At 35.8% G+C, this 25952-nt stretch overlaps 1 protein-coding gene across 1 annotated transcript in view; it reads right to left on the bottom strand.

Annotated features, from left to right (window-relative positions):
* Positions 1–25952, bottom strand: part of SOX6 (SRY-box transcription factor 6) — a 620818-nt gene that overhangs the window by 481275 nt on the left and 113591 nt on the right. The window contains exon 3 of the mRNA XM_027115294.1: positions 13898–13979. The gene's annotated coding sequence lies outside the window, so the exon portion shown is untranslated. The remainder of the gene's footprint in view (positions 1–13897; positions 13980–25952) is intronic.

The following is a 25952-nucleotide window of genomic DNA, read 5'->3' as shown; positions in this document are numbered from 1 at the left end:
CATAGATTTAATCTCCACATATTCACCTACAGATTCTAAATCATAAATGTTAAGATTACTCATAGGCCCAGAAACATGTTGGCATTTTATCGTGCTTAATAACTGCAGACATTCTTAAGGTGAAAAAGGAGTTTGTACACTTTAAGAAATAACTGTCATGAAACTGAGCACTCCCTTGGGTGCAACAAACTTTAAATAATTTGTGAATCAATTAACTGGCGACTCTCTTCATAACACAGATTTCACACTCCCAGGTCACTGCATTATCAGCCTGATACGAATCATAACATTTTGGAGAAAAGTTCGTAATTGAAATCATTAATTAATTTAACAGGACTTTTAGTTATGCATTGCATTAAACAGCTGTAAAGGAGCAGAGATTAATTAGTTGTTTCTCTGACAATTTTCACTGCTGCTATTACTTGGTGGAAAACTTTTCAACTTGTAAAGCACATCATGCTCTCTAAAATCTGGCTGTGACCTACCGAAGCAATTTAAAGTTAAAAGAACTATAATTTCTCTAAAACGAAGCCTGGAACCTCTGAGATGTTTCTCTGGAAGAAAAAAAAAATTTTTTTAATGACAAACATTGTAAAGCCTGACCTTCTCCTTATGTGAAAATGAAACCCACATCTAGAATAAAGTCATAAAAGTGTACATCACAAGTAGCTCACAGAAATGGGGAAAACAAAAATATACCCAGCTAACATTTTCCTGAAGCTAGAGAGATGATACGCATTCACATGTTTTGCATATTCTTTTTCTCTTAAAAATAGAAATAAAAACTATTAACCATAAATAAAGTGTATTTATGTTACCACTCAGTGCTTTTACTTCTTAGGATTTAGAACTATTTGACTGACCTATAAGTTGCCTAGCAAATTAACTGGCTGATAAAGTATAGGTAAGTTCAAAAAGCAACTCAAAAAGGACTACCTTAAGGAAAGGTGACTAGCAATTTTTTCAATACATCATTCCAAACTGCTTTTGTATCATATCACACTCTGCACAACTTCATCACTTTAATAGCTTAACATCTCCTTTGCTATGTAAAAGGCACTAAAAGGTATATCATGGAGATTCTAATAAAATGGGTAACTTCCTAGAAAAATGCCCATCTTACTGAAATTAATTAGTTGAAATAAAACATTTTCCACGTTATATCAGGAAATAATCAACTGCGTCACCAAAAACTCTTATTTTCAACCTAATCCCTTTCCCTATCCCTTCTGCCCCAAATGTGGCAATGATATTGAACTCTTACAATTATTAAAATATATCAGGCCCTTTCAACATCTAGGTGCTTTTACAAATGCTATGCCCTCAGCTTACAATATTCTTTCTATCTCCACGTCCCCTCTAAGTAACTCCCTATTATGCCTTTAAGAAGCAGCTCAAATGTTAGCCTACTCAAAGAAGCCTTCCCCCAACTCTCCCTGGCAAATTTCAAATTTTTGTGTATCTTATTTCATTTATATCTCAATTCTAAATCTAATATGTTATTATAATTTCTCTTTTTACCTGTCTCTCCATTAGATTTTTAAGCTACTTAACGGCTGGGCTTTAGTATGCTATTCACATTTAAATCTCAAACATATCTATCTGGGACATAGTAAGCCCTCAGTAAACATCTGTTGATTAAACAAAGAATGAATAAATGAAAATGCACATATTTATTTCCACATTTCATTTCAATAATATTTATTGAGCATCTGTTATAAATCAACCACAGTGCTAGATGCTTGATGAAATCTCCACAAATTTTTTAAGTTAAAAAAAAGATAGCTCCTCTATATTTTTAAACATGTAACCTCATCTATTTTTTTAGTATTTTGTTTAAAAATTGGTAATTATTATCTAATGAAACTTGGAGTGGGACAGCAAGAAGTAGAAACTTTAGGATTTTAGTATATCTTTTGTCATCAAAGACCCTTTGCCTCAAAAGATCCCGTTCCCAAGAGTCAAATTAAATGAACATGTTAAAAATAGTTGATGCCGGCGCAGTGGTTGAGAGTCTGCCTGCCGATGCAGGGGACACGGGTTCGTGCCCCGGTCCAGGAGGATACCACATGCCGCGGAGTGCATGGGCCCGTGAGCCATGGCCGCTGAGCCTGCGCGTCCGGAGCCTGTGCTCCGCAACGGGAGAGGCCACAACAGTGAGAGGCCCGCGTACCGCAAAAAAAAAAAAAAAAAAAAATCCATTTATTTTAGTTAATTTAAAAGATACTTGAACAGTGGTGCTTTAGGGAGGTGATATCTTGACAGCATTTACATGATCCTAAGGTCCAGAAGAATCTTGAATCAAGAATAGAATCCATGTCTAAAGATATATAAGCTTGGATTCTACCTAAAAATTCAAGTTAAAATATATAAACAAGACAAGAGTAACATTTTACCTATTACTTTAGATTCAATAAATCAGAGAAACTGTAACATACAATCCACCAACTCTGAAAATTCTGACCCAACTAATAGTGAATTGTTGCTCTCCTTTGTCTCAGATCTTATCTGAATATATATATATGCTTTACTTCTTGTTCTGCATCTCACTCTACCAACACACTCAAAATTACCCCATGATTTGTATATTTGTGTGTTTGCCCAACACAGTTGCAGCCCGTGTCTGTGAGTGTTTTTACATCTTTATTCACAAACCAAATCTGTCTACTCACAGCAGCATTTTAGAGTTTTATCAACATATCTCAATCATGTATCTATTACCGATCATGCTCTTATTACACTCTACCATCACTGAAAGTACTCCTTCTTAACTTCCTCTGGACTTCAAAGAATGTTTTTGTTGTAGTATCTTTGAATCCAAGTTCCTCTTATACCACTTTGTCTGAGTACCCTTGAGGAGGCTAGTTTTAGATTCCTGACCTTGAGTTCAATGAGGCTTAGATCTAGCACACCTGCCTGCTTTCACATTCTCCTCTGGGATAGCATCACATAGCAATTACATATTGAAGAAGTCCATCTCCTTGTATAAAAGTGTGTCTGCAAAGGTTCATTTTTAGTTAGTGTGGCAGAAGTATCTGGGTCAATGCCAATTTTCAGGTTTTGCCAATCTTTGATTTTTCTCTTTAATGATCATACAATGACCATAAACACATCTTACTCCCAAGAAGATATGAAGTAGGAAGCAACATTTCAACAATTTCCAAAAATAAGACAAAAGATTTCTTCTGAAAGTGTATGTTTGGTTTATGGGAGAAAGAGAGAGATGCAAGTAGGTAGAAAGGATGTTATTTTTCTAGATTACCAATTTAATAAACAGAAACAAGGTCCATTTGCACCTTACCTAGAAGATTCACAAATCTAAGAGAATGAAGTTGATAATGGAGATTATAAGGATTGTATGTAAGAATGAAAAATGAAAGAAGGGGCAGAGGAGATGAGAAGGTAGAGAGGAGAGTAGCAGGGACAGAGAGGAAAGTCACAGGAGAGGAGAAGAGAAGGAAGATAGCAGAGAAGAGAAAGAGAGAATGGAGGAAAGAGGGAAACTGTCTAGTACTAAACCTAGGAATGTGGCAGGGGTTGGGGACAGGGAAGAAAAGGTCATAAAAACCAAAAGTACCCACTATTTTTTTTCTAAAATATTTCCCCTTTCACAGAGATTGAAAAAATGAGGTAAGTCAATTGTCCTCAAAAATACTAATTCTTATTTGACTTAATTAGTTTCATGGAACCGATAGCCCCACACCTTGCTTAAGAATTTCAATGGTCACATTTCTGCATAGTCAAAGTGATCCCAAACAATTTATCCAATGTATTACACATATAAACAAGTTTTTCTTCAAAACCAGGCATGATGGTCATTTTTTCCTCCGTTTTTCTGTCCAACAAACATAGTTATTTATTATAGAAAACGAAAGGAAAATTCCACTCTTCATTCGTGTTTGAGTTCCTCTGGCTTGCTAAAATATCCTGGCCTGTAGCATAAGACGTAATTCCATGTATATCTATTTCTTTTTTCCTTAAAAAGAAGACTTTTACAAGATTCAATTATATAAGATTTAAATAGAACAGCAAGTTTTTATATCCATGGCTCTGGAGAGGTGCGTTTTTTTTCTTTCTTCTGTCCTTTCTATTTTTCTTTACAGAGTGAAAATTATTTTATCAAGAAGTTTCAATTTACATTATTAAAAATATGTGGTGACCATCATCACAAGTCTGCTTTTCTTTATGATATATATATACTCTTCACAAAAGTACTTAACTTTTTTTAGAGCTAAAATTAAGAACGTATTAGAGTTGAGGGAAAAAGCATGGTCATGAAGACAAACAATCTCAATTTTGAAATCAACCTCTATCATTCTGTTACTCAAGAAAGTTGACAGAACACTCTGAGTCTCAATTTCATCAACTATAAAAATGGGTGTAATAACAGTTTCTACCTCACAGGGTAATGAGGATGATTAAATAATAAAATTCTCATGACAAATATATATAAAGCATTAACACAACATCTGGCACAATTAAGCACTTAGAACATGGTGTTATTAACAGGCTATATATGCCACTAGTGGAGTACAAAATTTATCTTTCTAATGATAAACAGGCAATGGAATTAGTATCTTGTGTAGGAGACTCAGGTGAAGATGCAGGTCTACAATGGTAGACCTGTACATCAACTATGCTTCAATTAAAAAAAAAAAAATCTTAGATCAAAGAACATGCAGATCAAGACTTTTTTAAAAAGTGCTTACTTCAATGCAATATTTTTCAAACTATGGATTGAATGAGTTATAAAGTCAATTTTCTGAGTATGAATCAGCATTTTTTATTAAAAAGGAGAGAAGGGAACTGAAGAGAGAGGAAGCAAAGAAAAAGAGGCAAGGATAGGGAAGAAAAGAGAAAATAAAACACATTGCACATATTAAGGATAAGTATTGTTCATGTAAACTTTTTACTTTGGTTATATTAGATTGCATACTGGGTCAGATTAGAAATTTACTTCTTACTCTGAATCACAGTCAAAAAAGTTTAAAAGCCTGCTAACTTAATGGAAACTAGGACATGTGAATCCATGAGCTTTTGTATAACAGGAAAAGGGCCAACCAACCACCTTGCTCATTCAAAGGTTTCTCTAATTCATGCAGTGTAGCAATTGAAGCCATCTAGTGCCCTTCTGGGTATCTTGTGATATCTCCTTATTTGAAATACTATAGACAGAAGTAGCTACCTACCAGAGATTATCCAAGGGCAAGAGAGTAAGATTATATGGCTTCTGGATAACCAGTCTAGCTCTAGGATCATGAAGCACGCAATGATGTAAAATGAAAAAAAGTTAGTAAAATTAAAGGATTTAAGATATGTTTCACATTCAATAAATTCAGGCACTTACGAATAAAAGATCGAGGAAATGACTCTTCTCCTAAAAATCTGATGGATCTGTAGAATAACTGGACAGCACAGTGCCACCCAGTACGCTTTACTTAAATAAACTCAGTAATATTTATCTCTCCTTTTGCAAGATATATAGGGTATGTGTGAGTTTTGGGTGGCAGGAAGGGAGAGAAGTGTTCAAGAGGAAGGTGCATATAAGTGGTTGTGTTCACTTCAGTTTTATTCCAAACCAAACCAGTATGGTGGTCAGCTGTCAGCCAAAGAGAACAGGGGCAGGAACAGAGCCAATCAAGCGGTGTTAAGTAACCCAGTCATTCCATAGAAATCTGTACAGCTCTTGTTCTCTGGCAATACAGCTGGCAACAGCACAGCAGTAATTTGAGGGGTTTTCTATAGGGTGCTTATGAATTTGATTTCACTGTTGGCTTCTTGCCATTGCAACCTATACACTGGGTAGCTCTGTTTGTGAGTTACCCAACTATGTGCTTGGATGATAAAGGATCAGATTTTTCACTTAGTAGGCATGAAGTCAGCTGAGTTTTCACTTTGCCAAATGTGTCTTTTTTTTTTTTTTTTCAAACTTCCCAGGTTAAGAAAAATACATGGCTTGTATTGCCAAGCACTTTCCCCCTACACTTTGAGCCATGTATTTCTTTGGGAAACTAAATTCTATTTTACCCATAATTCATCAAACTGTTTTCTCTGACAACTTAAATCTTTAGAGCCTTTTAACATACCACTTCTCTCATTTTCTCCCCACTACTCTCCTTTTTTCATACTTTCCCCTTGGCAATCAAAAAATACATATAGTTTGCCAGATTTGAAGTAAAAGGGGTGAATATAATTCAACTGCTGAGATTCAAGATGATGTTTTACATGTGACCAAATAAACTTTCCATTACCTATTTGCACTTTCATATGACTTCCTTCAGATACTCTCAAAGGACATAATGTAGTTAAACAGTAATGTTATGTAAACAGTTGCCAGTGCATGGCAAATTCAGGTTTTGCTTTTGGGAACTTTTTGCAATTTCTTTTTCCAAATATTTTCGATCTCCAGTTGGCTGAATCCGCGGATGCAGAATCCTCGGATAATGTGAGCCACTTGTATTTAATTTTGAGTCAACCTCAGCTGCATATATCACTGCATCTTATATAAATCTAATTAATAATACAGTCCCAAACTGTTCTGATATTAGAAACTGAACTACTATCATCAGTGCTACCATTTAAAAACCAAAAGCCAAACTTATGGGAGTGGGGTGGGGGAGAAAGTAGAAGATATACAATGAAAATACTTGGAATATACTGTAAAGCATAGTAAATGGGCAGAAGTATTGATCTTCTCCACCCTTTTGGCTCATCAGTGTAAAATTAGGAAATGCTCTTTCTTCATTCTCAAAATATATAAACCTCCAGTAGGATGCCCTTTATTTGTAAACAGATATACATCTTCATGCCAGGGTCATCCATTCCCTCTTACTTCAGCCAGAATACCCAGTTACTTTCTTTCCATAGCTAGGGACAACAGGAGGTCCTCCCAAATTCCATTTCAAGGAGTGTTTCATTTCCACTATTGTGCACTGGCAGAGCAGAAGTAGGAAATGTCAAATCCCACCATCAAAAATTGGTCAAAGGAATGTTATTGAGGTTAGATTTCAAAATGAGATTTCATACCAAAACCACGCAACAGGCAGTAGTTAGCTACTATAGTACTCTCAATAGTATAATTCAGCCATATTATAAGGTTAAATGGGTTTCAGTAGGTTGCACAAGTAATCAAATCACCATCTATAATGTATTTTCTATAAAAATATCCATTCCAAATTCCAAACAACAAACTTTCTGAACTTCTCCCGTTAGTTAGTTGGAAATTGCCTACAAATACATCCCTGTGTATACTTCAAAGAAGTCTTTTTGTGATATAGATTTAAAAATACTAAAAAACAGGTAACTGACTACTAGCCTTTTTTAAGTAGGTCATATGCTTTACAAAAGGGTAAGCCCAAATTTGAAAAAGCAAGAATTCAATGTGAAAGTTACAAATTACTTCCTCATTTACTATATATGAAGTCTGGGATCTTCAAATACAGTACTTGGAAGTATGCACGAAAAATTATTATTAGTGGCTATAACACATTGTTAATATGATGACAACAAGAGTTGTAATCATGCCAATCCTATGAATTAGAGGTAATGGGGAAATACAGACAGTTTCTAAAACTGCATGTATTATTATGTTCTCCTGAATATAAGTGATGCAGATGCTGCCTAAAAAAGTACACAAAGTTTCTAAGCTAAGGGCACTAGGAAAGTAACACAACTTCAAGTCAACCCATTCTCATAAAAATATGAGAGAAATAACTTAATCATATGTATAACTCAATACCTTCTTTTCATATATGAGCAAGGCTGTGTGGATCCATAAAAATGTCATCTGAGCAGAGCTTTGAACATCTAGCATCAGAACTTCTTATAAAGCCACCAAATGTACTGTACTGATATGCCTAAATGATCTTCTAATAAAAGCCAATTTCAAATGAGTAAGAAAAACAAGCCTACTATAAAAAAGCAAGCAATGTTCATAGACAAAACCTGGATTCAAAGGAAAGATGGGTGGGCATAAATTATGTAAGTGTTTATAGGAAACAACACATGGATTTTTTGGTAAAAATTAGAATGGAATTTCATTTGTTTAAGAAACTGGGGGGAGGGAGGAGAGAGGGAGATATTAGGCTTTCTCCTGAGGTAGCGCAAAGCATAACTGAATACATCATTGCTTTCTTACATTTAACATAAATAAGATATTGAGACTTGCAGTAAGAAGTCAGAAGCATTGCCTGTAACCAACTGCACTGTGACATTCTAATTCATCTGCTGAGGCTGAAGTTCCACTGCAGCTGAAGACTTTGATGACTCAGGACTTCCAAACCCTCCCCGTGAGCACGCTGCTAGTGGACACCACAATGCACAAGCTCCAAACTCATTCTTCACCCACCCCTCTCTGCCACCAGTAATCACTTTCTTTACCAGCATGCTGTCCTTCAGCCACAGAAGTTGTGCATTAAAATCAGAGCCTTGCTAACCATCTCTGTCAGTTCAGCTGGGTATGGAAGATCCACCCATTCAGTTGCACCCACTGGAGTAGTTCCTCATTCTGGGTACTGTGCATTCTAAACAACTGTGAGGTCTCCATGAAAGAAGCATGTTTAAGTGGTATGTCCTTGTTGTTTGTGACTGGGCAAAAGTGTCAGTGTATGTGTGTTTTGGGTAACATTGTGAAACAGCTGAGGGTATAAGAGCTGCATGGAACTGAATTTATCATTTTCCTCTTGAAGTACATAATATAGACAAATAGCTACAGTTAATATATAGCATTTTATAAAATAAATCATTGTATTCGTGTAGAGGAATTTAACAGGACAATAGGGCAGGCCTCTTGCACATCAGTTGGGATGAGAGGGGGGAACACTGTGTTCTTTCTCTGCACCAAAACAAGTTAGAAAATAAATCTGTCTGGAAAAAATTATCTCAGGTTTTGCCAAGGGAAGGGGAGTTAGGGAAGTTTGAGGTTTCTTATCAAGAAAAACTGACAGCAAGCCTTCATATTAGACTGTATATGTCTATCCACTAAGATTTTACAGGAATGAGAAAAGTATTCTTACCAAGAAAGTTAAGTTCAAATGAAATGCTGTTTCTCAAGAATGATTCTAAAGAAGATGTGAAGTTTTCATCAGTGGTTCTAAGAAAACAATTTATAGTGCCTTAAGTGAAATAAGGGTAAATGGCATTTCATTGCAATGTGCTGCGATGGCCTATGTGACTTGAACAGTACAAATGAGATTTCCTGGGATTTTGTTTTCCCTTAGAAAGGAAAACAGGAAGGAGGATTTTTACACAGTGATGAGGCATAAGGCAAGAAATGGACATATAAATAACCGTTAGCTAAGTGTAAAGGATCCCTGAAGAAAGGGAAGAAACCCAGGAGATGTGCACATCAAATAAAAATGGAGAATATGGCTATATTTCAGCTCAAACCAATATTCCCTTTTCAGGAATCATCCCCTCTGGCTCACTGCTGACAATCCATAGATAGCATATGAGTGAGATAAGTTCATAAGATAAACAGGGATGTTCCACGGCAAATAAATTTGTTTCCACTGAGATAATTATTCTTACCATGTGTCACTGCTCTCATGGCATGAACAGGACAGGTGATGACATCCTATAAAATGCAATTTTTATTCCTATAAAAATATATCTCGATGTCAGCACTGAGATATATAACTCATTCAGACCTCATGAATTTTTTTTGCTCTGAAGCTATGAGTGTGTTTTTGTTTTTATTGTTGTTCTTGTTTCTTGTCTTTTTTTAAAAAATGCTGTCATCAACTGTGCAATACTCTTAAGACACTAGGGGGGAAAAATGGGACTGTCATTACCTTAGGCTACCTGGTCCTATGTAAGGATTACATATGTTATTATGTGGGATAGCTGAATATAACTGTTTTACTTGAATTTTTATAAGGTTATCATCTGCATCATATAATCTCTATGCAATACCTGTATCCTCAAATCAAAGCACTCTCCCAAACCTCATGTCTTTTCAGACCTAACCTAGGCAACAACAAGAAATCACAAGCCTTTGTACCAACAAATAATTTTTCCAACTATAATTCATTAGTACCTTATTCCAAAAGCATATGAATACTTACAAGATGGTTAATCCTCATTAAAAACTAAGATTACATGACATAATTACATGTAAATAAGAAAAATGAAATAAACTCTTACCCTTTCCTATGTCGGGCACTAGTTGTGAATCATATATACAATTAGAGTTATATTGCTAAGCTAAAAATATTGGTAAAGATCTAAAAATGACAAACAGTGCCTTTTAAATTAATGTCTTATTAGTTGAGTGAAGTACACTGACAAAGAATAATTTATGCTTATTCAGACTGCACTCGACATCTTCAGGTGTTTCCAAATGAGCTCACAGAAGAGTGATTAAATGCATCTGATAACAAGCCACACATTGCTGAAATTACTTACCGCCTCATTTTATGATTAATTAAACATGTAGATTAAAGTTGCAAAAGAATTTAGATTAATGAGCAAGTTAAGTCTTGCTGATATAAGTGAACTGGGAATTGGATGCTCTGTGGAACTTTATAAACATGCATTTTGTAATGAATAAGACAAGGCTACATGCAGAATCGTGGCCACCAGGGCCTTTTGACGATGCAGTCTTTTTTAACATGGTTTGACAGCTTTCAAATAACATTCTTCTATAGGCTTTAAACTTTGTGCTTTGCTGTAAAACACAAGACTACATAACTCATGTACCAAGAGTACGATTATTTTCGAGCTCTCCAAGGTAATGACCCCCTGTAGCAGCAGCTGTTCAGAAAAAATTACAAGCTCAATTGTTACTATAATCAGAGATAGTTTTGTAGTTAAAAGCAGTTATGCAACTTGTAAAATTATATGACACCTCATCAGTACCTTCTCTTCAACACTCCTTCCTCCAAAAGTAAAACCATCCCCCAAAAGTCATAGCTTTCCAGAGGACTTATTAACAAAGTAGGGTGCTCAGTCATTCATAAAATATTCAAAACAATTTATTAGTGAGGTTTCTCCTAGGAAAGGTAATATTTAAATTTATGATGACTTATCAGCTCCAAGACTGTGTCAAAATATCTGCTGGGGTTTGCTGAGTATCCAAGTTTTCTCTTAAGATCAGCTTTACCTAATCGGAGTAGTTTAGACTGTGTCAAAAGCCAAGTTGGACTGTATGGTTTTCCAGGGCAAGAGAAATTCAGGTTGTTCACAAAGATGTCGTGCATTCTCCTTTGCAAGGGATACAGAAGTGGCAAGAAATTGAGCCAAAGTTACCAAACAAGCTTTTGGTTTAAAACCTATTCCATTTTTATTACGAAGTTTGTGGCACAATACCATTTATTACTACCATAGCATAATGAAAGCATTCCTGCAAATTCTTTGAATGGATCCAATCTGCTGTCTAAAATATATCTCTACTTCTTTTCTACTCTACTTATTTTCAGACCTTATGTATAATTCATTTCTTGGCAAGAATGAGATTTTTATAGTGTAAAATTTTTTCCTTTTAATTCAGATTTTTTATACTCTAAAGAATTACCAAGAAAACTATGGAAATTTTTACCTAAGGATGAAAAGGAGCTGCTTCATGACACAGATGGCAAATTATCATCATTAACCCCACATATTTATCATGTGGACATAATTGCCCATTTGAAGATGTGAATGAAAATATAATATTGAGACATAAGCCTGACTATATTGAAATTTATTAAAAGCTTATAAGCATCCAAAATAGTGTCCATTCGATTTGTTATTTCCTTCCAGTTTTAAGTCAAAGTGTTTCACCAGATAGCAACAAAGACCCAATGCAGCCAAAAATAAAATAAAAATAAATAAATAAATAAATGGCCCTTTTTTAAAAAAAGCTTAATTTATAAGCTTTTTCCCCTTGTAGTTCAACTTGACTATAATAGTTAGGATTTCCAGGTAGAAATATGGACCCAAATACTTCAAGGACCAAATAATATCCTTTTTCTTCACATGAAAATTTAAATTCTTCATTTATACCCTTTAAAAGAAGAAATCTTACAACAAAGTGGTTATATTAGCCTGAAAGAGGCTAGTTTAGAGATCTAAAAATAATTCTTTTGTGATCATAAAATGTATTGGGGTATGTGCGAGAAGGACATAGATGATTCAGACAGCTCAACAAGCCACCAAATTTTAAGGAGCAAGATCTTTCCACTTCAGTCATTGCCATATTATTTCTAGGCCCCACATATTAAGAGGTGTGTCCTGGAGTTACTAATAATTAAATAAAATTGTGTCACTCCTGTGGCATTTTATTACAAAAAGATACATTTATTTCCCCACGAAAGCAATATTTGTAAAATAACTTTTAAGTCCTAAATACTGAATATATTTAGCTATTACATGTATTATTATTAGCATGTTTTAAATTTTATGACAAATGCTTTATATAGTTTACCTGCATAGATTATGTAAATTTACTGGTTATTTAAAGTTAAGAGTTACATGTTTAGCTGAAATACCAAAAAAGGTACTTCACTCTGAAACTATGAATGGGCAATTTAAAATATCACAAATCAGCCATAATGCACTATAAGAATTCTTATGCATTATTTCATTAAATCAAGATGGTAATTTATTGTAAAGCGTTTTTTTAAATTTCACAGCACATAGTCATGTGGGCTATGAACCTTGCATTTCTAAGAAGTGACTAATATTTTCTTCATTTCATCTATAGTTTGAAAGAAAAGTATAAAAATACTCACCAGAAACTAATATTAGATGACTAAACTCATTTTCACATGTGATTGGGCCCAGGTTTGTCAAGATGAACTATGAATGCATTAATATCCACAATACTGCCAAATGCTGAATTATTAATATTGTCAGCTCCTTGGTTTCAGTTCATGCCCTGTTGAGGAGTTTTGTGAGATTCATCAAAACTCAGCCTCTCAACATGTTTACAAGTATCATGGAGGCAACACGTCTTAAATTAAAATAAGGTGACTTTCAACCAAGCAAACTGTCATCAAGGCCAGTCTAAGATTCATAAATGCAAAGAACCAGTCTATAGTGAAGACAGCAGATGAAGTCAGGTGCTACCACATGCCAGATCCTTGCCAACTCAGCACCCAGCAGTTGAGATACTAGGTAGATGACTAACGGTGGTTCTTCACTTGGCAGGATCAGCAGCATTATGCACTATACCTATGAGTTGTATATGTCAATGCAAGTATTCAAGAACCAAAAACAGTGCTGAAAATTGGCTCCAAAACTGCTATGGCTTATCAATTTTTATTCTATTGACTATGCAAATTTTTCAGTTCTCTAAACCAAGGACAGAGTTACTTAACTGGAAGAGTCCTGAATTTTTCCTTCAGTGAAAAAAGTAAAAGATTACTCTGTTTTAGTTATGCTAGAACTCCTTTTAAAATCTCCATGTATCCAAAATATTTTTGTAAGTGCACATGAACAATGTTTTTTTATAAATCAATTGGAAATTTAAAGTATGATTACTTTTTAAAAGTCAAAAGTTTCTAAACTTTACTCCGTACCTTGTATTATATGATTTCCATGATGGTAAATTAATATCAAAACTGATTTTATTCATAAAACAAATAATTTAAAAGAATACAAGTAGTTTCCAGACTTGAAAAATTTTAGGATTTCTGATACTCATCTTTCCAATCTTTCATTCAGTAGATATATTCCCTATAAATAGAAACATTTCTGAAAAATATTGAATTGTGGTAGTAAAATTGTTTCATTTGTATGTAAAGTTTAGCCAATAATCCTAATAGTTATAAACATAAGTTAAAACTAGAAGATGTAAAGAAACTGGGTGTTAAAATTACTTAGGTCTTAGTATTAGACCACAAAAATGCAATGCAATCCTCATTTGCCACGGAAATAAATGGGAACATTAGTTATACTCATAAATTATATATTATACCTGGGCTCTTATACAAAGTGATGAGGGGTCACAAAGTCCTTCTTGAAGCATTTTTCTTTCCTCATCAGAAGATATAGAATGTCTAAAAAGAAGAAACTAATAGTTATTGGACCCACTATCTGCAACATAAAATAAATTTACTCTATGCATCATATAATCTTCCCAACAACCACACCCATTTTATAGATGAGGGAATTGAGTCTCAGACAGGCTAGGTAATTTTCCAGAGTTACACCAGTGACAGAGATAAAACTGAAGCCCTACTGAACCCAGCTCCAAGGTCCATTTGTTCTTTCTGTTATATTATGCTTATTTATCGCCTATAGTACTTTTTGTGTTTATGCTATTCTCCACTATCTAGAATTTCTTTCTGCTTCTTCTCAGTTAATCCATCCCTACCACTTCCTTCCAAGGTTCACAAGTATACTCCAAAAAGTATACTGTGTTCTCTCAGCACTTTGTTTAAAAGCCTCTATTACAACAATTCAAATTACACTGATTCACACAATACACATTTATGAAATGTTACCAACGTTACCATCTATATTCAGCAAGGTGCTGAAGGTATCACAAAATGGTTGCATTGACATACTACAATAAGTCTTTCCTAGTCTCCATTCTATACTCCTCTATCCTCTCTCACCTTCACAATAACTTTAGAAGTAGTAGTAGTAGTATTTACTAGTACGATTGTCATTATCATTATTATATATTATGAACCTCAACCAACCACCTTTTGCTCTCATGCTGCTCTCTGGAACTCCTCTCCACTTTCATTCTGCTCAAAGGTTCTCATCCACTAAACCATCTCTCTTTCCTTCCCAATCAAAAATTCTACTCTTGAATATTTCATAAAAGGTGTGAGATACTCACGATTATTCATTTATGCAACAAAGATCTAAGCATTTACTATATGCTGGAAACTAATGATAGATAAACGAGATAGATCTTATTTGTCTAAGAGCTTACAATCTACCACAAAATACAAACAAGTAAACTAAAATTTATAATGTAGATCCATGTCATCATGAAAGTATGTAAAAAAAAGTGATGTGAGTACAAAGAATAAAGAGTAATAATTCATCTGGAAGCCTTCATATGGAAGGTGGTATATAAAATAAAGCTTCATTATTGAACAGAATGCAGGTGGAGAAATAGCAATAGTGACTGATTATTGAATACTTTCTATGTGTGAAGCACTCAATATACTGTATGTTTAATATATATCATATATTTTCTTCACATATGTAGACATTTCTGTTCCTGACCAGGATGGACTAACAGGGACTGGATGTACCCTTCTTGGGTTAAACAACTAAAAAAAACTGGATGAAATATATAAAAACAACAGTTTTCAGAAACTGGACATCAAGCAATGAAGAAGTAATTCCTGAGAAAGGAAAAACAAATGAGGTCATCTCTACAGTTGTCCCAGATTACTGCCTCAAGAAAGAAATTACCAACTGCAGTGTACAGAGGCAAATCCTAATGGTCTCACTGAGTTAAGAAGACGAAGCTGGGAGTCTAGGGAGGCCAAGGTGGATATAGTTGGTAGGGTAAAGTAACAGAGGAGAAAGACCTGCACATAAACTTCCAGAGGTCTGCAGAGAATCCCTCACGATTACTGGTAAGCACACATGTGTGAGGAAACTAACCAAAGTTAGGGAAAGATATACCTAAAAGGAGCAGAAAAATCAATCCCCAGAGCTCACACAAATCCAGGAATAATTCAATTTCCCATCATCAAAGTGTAAAACTTCACAATGCCAGGGGCACTGGACAGAATACTCAGAAGAGTATTATTGCCTCAGCAGTGCAGAAACTTAGCCTTACACTATAGGCTGCACTGGTTCCAACTGACAGTGCTTGAAAGCAAGTATTGAAAGGATCAAACTGTTTCCAAGTATCTTAACTACAAACCAGAAAAAACGTCCAAAAACATTTATAGAAATACTGAAAGATTCAGCACTCAACAAGGTAAAATTCACACAATTTCTGGCATCTAATAACAAATCACCAGTCATGCAAAGAAGCAGAAAAATACCGCTCATTATGAAGAGAAAAAGCAATCAATTGAAATTTGTCCAGAAATGACACAGGTGATAGAATTAGTAGACAAGGATATTAAAATAGTTATTAGTTGTATCCTATTTGTTCATGAAACTAAAATAGACTGAACATACTAAGTAGAGATATCAAATATACAATAAAGATCCAACTATAACTTTTAGAGATAAAAAATACAATGTCTGGGATTAAAAATCACAGGGGTGGAATTAAAAGCAGATTTGACACTGCAGGACAAAGACAAGTGAACTTGAAGGCTTATCAATAGAAACAATGCAAAATGAAGCAGAATAGGGAGGGAAAAAGATGAATAAATGTGAACAGAATCAGAGAACTGAAGAACAACTTCAAGCTGCCTAATATGTGTGTAATTGGATTCCACAAAGAATGGGAGTTAAAGAAAAAAATTCTGACGTAATAATGGCTGAAAATTTTTCAGATGTGACAAAAAACTATAAACCTACAGATTCAAGAATCTCAAAAAACCCAAGCTCAAGAAACATTACGAAAACTACACTAAGGCCCATAGTAACCATGTTGCTTACAACCAATGTAAAAAGAGAAAATCTTAAAAGCAGCTAGAGGAGAATGACACATCATACACAGAGAAACATAATAAAAATTAAGGCAGACTTCTTTCTGAAAACAATGCAGGCCATAAGACAATGGATCAATATTTTAAAATTACTGAACCACAAAAAGTTAATCTAAAAGTCTATACCTAGCAAAATAAAGATTTTTCAGAAATATAAAAGGTGATGGAAATACCACCATCTCACCAGCAGACATAATCTACAAGAAATATTAAAGTGGTCCTTCAAGCAGAAGGTAATTTGCCAAATGGAAATCTGAATCTACACAGAAATAAAGTACATTGAAAATGGTAAATATGTGGGTAAATATGAAAGACTATTTTTATTTTTTAAATATCTTTAAAATATTGACTATTCAAAGCAAAAATAATAAAAATTATCTTTAGATTTAACATATGTAGAAGTAATGTGTATGACAATAGCACAGAGGCTAGGAGGGAGAAACGGAAGTATGCTGTTGTAAGATTCTCATCCCATGTGTGATGTGGGATAATATTACTTGAAGACTGTGATAAGTTGTATAGGGTTGCTATAACTACTAAAGCAACCACTAAAATATATTAAAACAAAAAAATTAAGAAGCCAATAAGGGATTTTAAATGAAATCATAAAAATTCTCAATAAATTAAAAGGAAAACAAGAAAAAGGGGAAACAGAATGATGAACAGGTGGTACAAACAAGAAACAAAGAGCATATCATATATTTAAACTCAACCATGTCAATAATCACATTAAACGTAGATGGTCTAAACACCCAAATTAAAAGGGAGAGATTGTCATACTGGGTAAAAAAGCAAGACTCAACTGCATGCTGGCTACAAGAAATCCACTTTTAAATGAAGACACAATACTTTAAAAGTGAAAGGATGGAATATATATACCACAGTACCACTAATAAAAAGAAACCTGCAGGGCTATCAGACAAAGTAGATTTCAAAGCAAAGAATATTACAATGGATAAAGGGATTTTTATACAATGATAAGGGTGTCAACTCAGTAGTAGGACATAATGACCCTAAACATGTATCCACCTAATAAAGCTTCAAAATACAGGGAAGCAAAACTAATAAAATTTCAGGAAGAATTTTAATCAGAGTTCTCAAAATCTCTCTCCCTCAATTAAGGGTAGAGCACGTAAACCAAAAAAATCGGTAAGGATACTGAAGACCTGGACAGCACTGTCAACCAACTTTACCTAGTTTACATTGATAGAACTTGCCAACCAACAAAAGAACTAGTAATTCAATAACAGAAAGATATCTTGAAAATCTGTAAATATGAGGAAATAACACTTTTAAATGACTCACGGAGCAAAGAAGAAATCAAAAGGGAAATTAGAAAGTATTTTGAAATGAATAAAAATGTAAACACCACATATTAAAATTTATGGACCACAGCTAAAGCAGTACTTAGAAGTAAATTTTATAGCACTAAAACCTATATTGAAAAAGGGGGTCTCAAATCAATGATCTCAGCTTTCACCTTAAGAAACTAGAAAAAGAAGGGCAACATAAACCCAAAGTATGCAGAAAAAAAATGAAATAATAAGACTAAAAACAGAAATCAATAAAATAGAAAAAAGGAAAGCAATATTAAATTTGATGTTGTGTTTACATGCTCATAGCATAAATGAGAGGCGACATCACTAAATATTCTACAAATATTATAAGATATGTATTATGAACAAATCTATGCCAATAGATTAAACAATTTAGATTAAATGCACTTAAATAAACCACATAACTTAGATGAAATAGATAACCTCAATAGCCCTACACCTATTTTTAAAAATTGTATTTGTAGTTAAAAACCTTCCCCAAAAGAAAACTCCAAGCCCAGATGGTTTCATTAGTGAAGTCTTTCAAGTATTTAAAAAGTAATAATACCTACTGTACACAAATTCTTCCAGAAAATTATATAGAAGGTAATACTTCATAACTCATTCTATCAATATAAGGCTACAGTAATCAAGTAATCAAGATAGTGGCATAAAAAAATAAACAAATAGATCAATGGAACAGAATAGAGACTCCAGAAATAAATCTACATATATATATGGTCAACTTATTTTCAACAAAAGTGCCAAGGCAATTTAATGGGGAAAAAGATAATCTTTTCAGACAATGGCACTAGAACAATTGGAGAGCCATAAGCCAAAATATACACCATAAACTTCATCTCACCCTATTACAAAAATTACCTCAAAACGAATCATACACCTAAATTAAAAGCTAAAACTATAAAACTTCTAATGGAATGCATAGAAAAAAATCTTAGTAACATTGGGCTTTGCAAAACTTTCTTGAATGTAACATAAAAAGCATGAAATAGAAAAGTAAGAGGGGAGACCTTCAAGATGGTGGAGGAGTAAGACGTGGAGATCACCTTCCTCCCCACAAATACGTCAGAAATACATCTACATGTGGAACAGCTCCTACGGAACACCTACTGAACACTGGCAGAAGACCCCAGACTTCCCAAAAGGCGAGAAACTCCCCAGGTACCTGGGTAGGGCAAAAGAAAAAACAAGAAACAGAGACAAAAGAATAGGAACGGGACCTGCACATCTGGGAGGGAGCTGTGAAGGAGGAAAAGTTTCCACACACTAGGAAGCCCCTTCACTGGTGGAGACGGGGGGTGGCGGGGGTGGGGGGAAGCTTCGGAGCCATGGAGGAGAGCACAGCAACAGGGGTGCAGAGGGCAAAGCGGAGAGACTCCCACACAGAGGATCGGTGCCGACCAGCACTCACCAGCCTGAGAGGTTTGTCTGCTCACCAGCCTGGGTGGGTGGGGCCTGGGAGCTGAGGCTCAGGCTTCAGAGGTGAAATCCCAGGGAGAGGACTGGGGTTGGCTGTGTGAACACAGCCTGAAGGGGGCTAATGCACCACAGCTAGCCGGCAGGGAGTCCGGGAAAAAGTCTGGAACTGCCTAAGAGGCAAGACACCATTGTTTCCGGGTGCACGAGGAGAGGGGATTCAGAGCACTGCCTAAACAAGCTCCAGAGACGGGCGCGAGCCGCGGCTATCAGCGCGGACACCAGAGACAGGCATGAACACTAAGGTTGCTGCTGCAGCCACCAAGAAACCTGTGTACAAGCACAGGTCACTATTCACACCTCCCCTCCTGGGAGCCTGTGCAGCCCGCCACTGCCAGGGTCCCGTGATCCAGGGACAACTTCCCCAGGAGAACGCACAGCATGCCTCAGCCTGTTGCAACGTCACGCCAGCCTCTGCCACCGCAAGCTTGCCCTGCATTCCGTACCCCTCCCTCCCCGGGGCCTGAGTGAGCCAGAGCCCCCTAACCAGTTGCTACTTTAACCCCGTCCTGTCTGGGCAAAGAACAGACGCCCTCAGGCGACCTACATGCAGAGGTGGGGCCAAATCCACAGCTTAACCCCGGGAGCTGTGCAAATAAAGAAGAGAAAGGGAAATCTCTCCCAGCAGCCTCAGGAGCAGCGGATTAAATCTCCACAATCAACTTGATGTACCCTGCATCTGTGGAATACCTGAATAGACAACGACTCATCCCAAAATTGAGGCGGTGGACTTTGGGAGCAATAGTAGACGTGGGGTTTGCTTTCTGCATCTAATTTGATTCTGGTTTTATGTTTATCTTAAGTTAAGTATTTAGAATATATTATCATTGGTCGATTTGTTTATTGATTTGGTTGCTTTCTTACTTTTTTTTATATATAGATATATATTTTTTTCCTTTTTCTCTTTTTGTGAGTGTGTATGTGTATGCTTTTTTGTGTGATTTTGTCTGTATAGCTTTGCTTTTACCATTTGTCCTAGGGTTTTGTCTGTCCGTTTTTTGTTTTTTGCTTTTTGTTTTTAGTATAGTTTTCAGCACTTATTATCACTGCTGGATCTGTTTTTTTGTTTGGTTGCTCTCTTCTTTCTTTTTTTTATTACTTTTTAATTTTTAATTTTTTTTATTTATATTATTTTTTTTTTGCAGTATGCAGGCCTCTCACTGTTGTGGCCTATCCCGTTGCAGAGCACAGGCTCCAGACGCGCAGGCTCAGCAGCCATGGCTCAGGGGCCCAGCCGCTCCGTGGCATGTGGGATCTTCCCAGACCGGGGCATGAACCCGTGTCCCCTGCATCGGCAGGTGGACTCTCAACCACTGCGCCACCAGGGAAGCCCTAATTTTTTATTTTTAATAATTTATTTTTTATTTTAATAACTTTCTTTCTTTCTTTTTTTCTCCCTTTTCTTCTGAGCCATGGGGCTGACAGGGTCTTGGTGCTCCGGACGGGTGTCAGGCCTAAGCCTCTGAGGTGGGAGGGCAGAGTTCAGGACATTGGACCACCAGAGACCTCCTGGCTCCACGTAATATCAAATGGTGAAAGCTCTCCCAGCTATCTCCATCTCAATGCTTAGACCCAGTTCCATTCAATGATCAGCAAGCTACGGTGCTGGACACCCTATGCCAAGCAATTAGCAAGACAGGAACACAACCCCACCCATTAGCAGAGAGGCTGCCTAAAATCATAATAAGGTCACAGACACCCCAAAACACACCACCGGACGTGGTCCTGCCCTCCAGAAAGACAAGATCTAGCCTTATCCACCAGAACACAGGCACCAGTCCCCGCCAACAGGAAACCTACACAACTCACTGAAACAACCTTACCCACTGGTTGCAGACACCAAAAACAGCAGGAACTATGAACCTGCAACATGTGAAAAGGAGACCCCAAACACAGTAAGTTAAGCAAAATGAGAAGACAGAGAAATACACAGCAGATGAAGGACCAAGGTAAAAACCCACTAGACCTAACAAATGAAGAGGAAATAGGCAGTCTACCTGAAAAAGAATTCAGAATAATGCTAGTATAAAGATGATCCAAAATCTTGGAAATAGAATAGAGAAAATACAAGAAACATTTAACAAGAACCTAGAAGAACTAAAGAGCAAACAAACAATGATGACCAACACAATAAATGAAATTAAAAATTCTCTAGAAGGGATCAATAGCAGAATAACTGAGGCAGAAGAACGGATAAGTGACCTGGAAGATAAAATAGTGGAAATAACTACTGCAGAGCAGAATAAAGAATGAAAAGAATTGAGGACAGTCTCAGAGACCTCTGGGACAACACTAAATGCACCAACATTCGAATTATAGGGGTCCCAGAAGAATAAGAGAAAAAAAAAAACGGACTGAGAAAATATCTGAAGAGATTAGAGTTGAAAACTTCCCTAATATGGGAAAGGAAATAGTCAATCAAGTCCAGGAAGCACAGAGAGTCCCATACAAGATAAATCCAAGGAAAAACACGCCAAGACACATGTTAAACAAACTATCAAAAATTAAATACAAACAAAAAAAATATTAAAAGCAGCAAGGGAAAAGCAACAAATAACATACAAGGGAATCCCCATAAGGTTAACGGCTGACCTTTCAGCAGAAACTCTGCAAGCGGAAAGGGAGTGGCAGGACATATTTAAAGTGATGAAAGGGAAAAAACTACAACCAAGATTACCCTACCCAGCAAGGATCTCATTCAGATTCAACAGAGAAATTAAAACCTTTACAGGCAAGCAAAAGCTAAGGGAATTCAGCACCACCAAACAAGCTTTACATACAACAAATGCTAAAAGAACTACTCTAGGCAGGAAGCACAAGAGAAGGAAAAGACCTAAAATAACAAGCCCAAAACAATTTTTAAAATGGTAATAGGAACATACATATCAATAACTACCTTAATGTAAATGGATTAAATACCCCAACCAATACACATAGACTGGCTGAATGGATACAAAAACAAGACCTGTATATATGCTGTCTATAAGATACCCACTTCAGACCTAGGGACACACACAGACTGAAAGTGAGGGGATAGCAAAAGATATTCCATGCAAAAGGAAATCAAAAGAAAGCTGGAGTAGCAATTCTCATATCAGATAAAATAGACTTTAAAATAAAGACTATTACAAGAGACAAAGGACACTACATAATGATCAAGGGATCGATCCAAGAAGAAGATATAACAATTGTAAATATTTATGTACCCAACATAGGAGCACCTCAATACATAAGGCAAATGCTAACAGCCATAAAAGGGGAAATAGACAGTAACACAATAATAGTAGGGGACTTTAACACCCCACTTTCACCAATGGAAATGATCATCCAAAATGAAAATAAATAAAGAAACACAAGCTTTAAATGACACATTAAACAAGATGGACTTAATCGATATTTCTAGGACATTCCATCCAGAAACAACAAAATGCACTTCCTTCTCATGTGCTCATGGAACATTCTCCAGGATAGATTACATCTTGGGTCACAAATCAAGCCTTGGTTAATTTAAGAAAATTTAAATCATATCAAGTATCTTTTCCAACCACAACACTATGAGACTAGATATCAATTACAGGAAAAAATCTGTAAAAAATACAAACACATGGAGGCTAAACAGTACACTACTAAATAACCAAGAGATCACTGAAGAAATCAAAGAGGAAATCAAAAAATACCTAGAAATAAATGACAATGAAAACACGACGACCCAAAACCTATGGGATGCAGCAAAAGCAGTTCTAACAGGAAAGTTTATAGCAGTACAATCCTACCTCAAGAAACAAAAAACATCTCAAATAAGCAACCGAACCTTATACCTAAAGCAATTAGAGAAAGAAGAACAAAAAAAACCCAAAGTTGGAGGAGGATACAAATCATAAAGATCAGAGGAAACAAATCATAAAGTTGGTAGAGGAAACAAATCATAAAGATCAGATCAGAAATAAATGAAAAAGAAATGAAGGAAACAATAGCAAAGATCAATAAAACTAAAAGCTAGTTCTTTGAGAAGATAAACAAAATTGATAAACCTTTAGCCAGGCTCATCAAGCAAAAAAGGGAGCAGACTCAAATCAATAGAATTAGAAATGAAAAAGGAGAAGCAACAACTGACAATGCAGAAATACAAAAGATCATAAGAGATTGCTACAAGCAACTATATGCCAATAAAATGGACAACCTGGAAGAAATGGACAAGTTCTTAGAAAAGCACAACCTTCCAAGACTGAACCAGGAAAAAAAGAGAAAATATAAACAGACCAATCAGAAGCACTGAAATTGAAACTGTGATTAAAAATCTTCCAACAAACAAAAGCTCAGGACCAGATGGCTTCACAGGCGAATTCTATCAAACATTTAGAGAAGAGCTAACACCTATCCTTCTCAAACTCTTCCAAACTATAGCAGAGGGAGGAACACTCCCAAACTCCTTCTACAAGGCCACCGTCACCCTGAGACCAAAACCAGACAAAGATGTCACAAAGAAAGAAAACTAAAGGCCAATATCACTGATGAACATAGATGCAAAAATCCTTAGAAAATACTAGCAAACAGAATCCAACAGCACATTAAAAGGATCATACACCATGATCAAGTGGGGTTTATCCCAGGAATGCAAAGATTCTTCAATATATGCAAATCAATCAATGTGATAAACCATATTAACAAATTGAAAGAGAAAAGCCATATGATCATCTCAATAGATGCAGAAAAAGCTTTTGACAAAATTCAACACCCATTTATGAAAAGAAACCTCCGGAAAGTAGGCATAGAGGGAACTTACTTCAACGTAATAAAGGCCATATATGACAAACCCATAGCCAGCATTGTTCTCAATGGTGAAAAACTGAAACCATTTCCTCTAAGATCAGGAACAAGACAAGGTTGCCCACTCTTACCACTATTATTCAACACAGTTTTGGAAGTTTTAACCACAGCAATCAGAGAAGAAAAAGAAATAAAAGGAATCCAAATCAGAAAAGAAGAAGTGAAGCTGTCACTGTTTACATATGACATGATACTATACATAGAGAATCCTAAAGATGCTACCAGAAAACTACTAGAGCTAATCAATGAATTTGGTAAAGTAGCAGGATAAAAAATTAATGCACAGAAATCTCTTGCATTCCTCTCCACTAATGATGAAAAATCTGAAAGAGAAATTAAGGAAACACTCCCATTTACCATTGCAACAAAAAGAATAAAATACCTAGGAAGAAACCTACCTAGGGAGACAGAAGACCTGTATGCAGAAAACTATAAGACATTGATGAAAGAAATTAAAGATGATACAAACAGATGAAGAGATATAACATGTTCTTGGATTGGAAGAATCAATATTGTCAAAATGACTCTACTACCCAAAGCAATCTACAGATTCAGTGCAATCCCTATCAAACTACCAATGGCAGTTTTCACAGAACTAGAACAAAAACTTTCACAATTTGTATGGAAACACAAAAGACCCCGAATAGCCAAAGCAATCTTGAGAAAGAAAAACGGAGCTGGAGGAATCAGGCTCCTGGACTTCTAACTATACTATAAAGCTACAGTAATCAAGACAGTATGGTACTGGCACAAAAACAGACATATAGATCAATGGTACAGGATAGAAAGACCAGAGATAAACCCACGCACATATGGTCACCTTATTTTTGGTAAAGGAGGCTAGAATATACAATGGAGAAAAGAGAGTCTCTTCAATAAGTGGTTCTGGGAAAACTGAACAGCTACATGTAGAAGAATGATATTAGAACACTCTCTAATGCCATACACAAAAATAAACTCAAAGTGGATTAAAAACCTAAATGTAAGGTTAGACACTATAAAACTCTTAGAGGAAAACATAGGCAGAACACTCTATGACATAAATCACAGCAAGATCCTCTTTGACCCACCTCCTAAAGAAATGGAACTAGAAACAAAAATAAACAAATGGGACCTAATGAAACAAAAGCTTTGCACAGCAAAGGAAAACATAAACGAGACGAAAAGACAACCCTCTGAATGGGAGAAAATATTTGCAAATGAAGCAACTGACAAAGGATTAATCTCCAAAATTTATAAGCAGCTCATGCAGCTCAATATCAAAAACAAACAACCCAATCCAAAAATGGGCAGAAGACCTAAATAGACACTTCTCCAAAGAGGATATACAGATTGCCAACAAACACATAAAAGGATGCTCAACATCACTAATCATTAGAGAAATGCAAATCAAAACTACAATAAGGTATCACCTCACATCAGTCAGAATGGCCATCATCAAAAATCTACAAACAATAAATGCTGGGGAGGGTGTGGAGAAAAGGGAACCCTCTTGCACTGTTGGTGGGAATATAAATTGATACAGCCACTATGGAGAACTGTATGGAGGTTCCTTAAAAAACTAAAAATAGAACTACCATACAACCCAGCAATCCCACTACTGGGCATATACCCTGAGAAAACCATAATTCAAAAAGAGTCATGTACCACAATGTTCACTGCAGCTCTGTTTACAATAGCCAGGACATGGAAGCAACCTAAGTGTCCATCGACAGATGAATTGATAAAGAAGATGTGGCACATATATACAATG

This window comes from Aethalodelphis obliquidens, unplaced genomic scaffold (assembly GCF_003676395.1).
Source record: "Aethalodelphis obliquidens isolate GAN/ISIS:26980383/991018 unplaced genomic scaffold, ASM367639v1 scaffold14, whole genome shotgun sequence".
NCBI lineage: Eukaryota > Metazoa > Chordata > Mammalia > Artiodactyla > Delphinidae > Aethalodelphis > Aethalodelphis obliquidens.
Note: the sequence above shows the minus strand (reverse complement) of the source record. Positions and strands in the feature narration are given on the sequence as shown.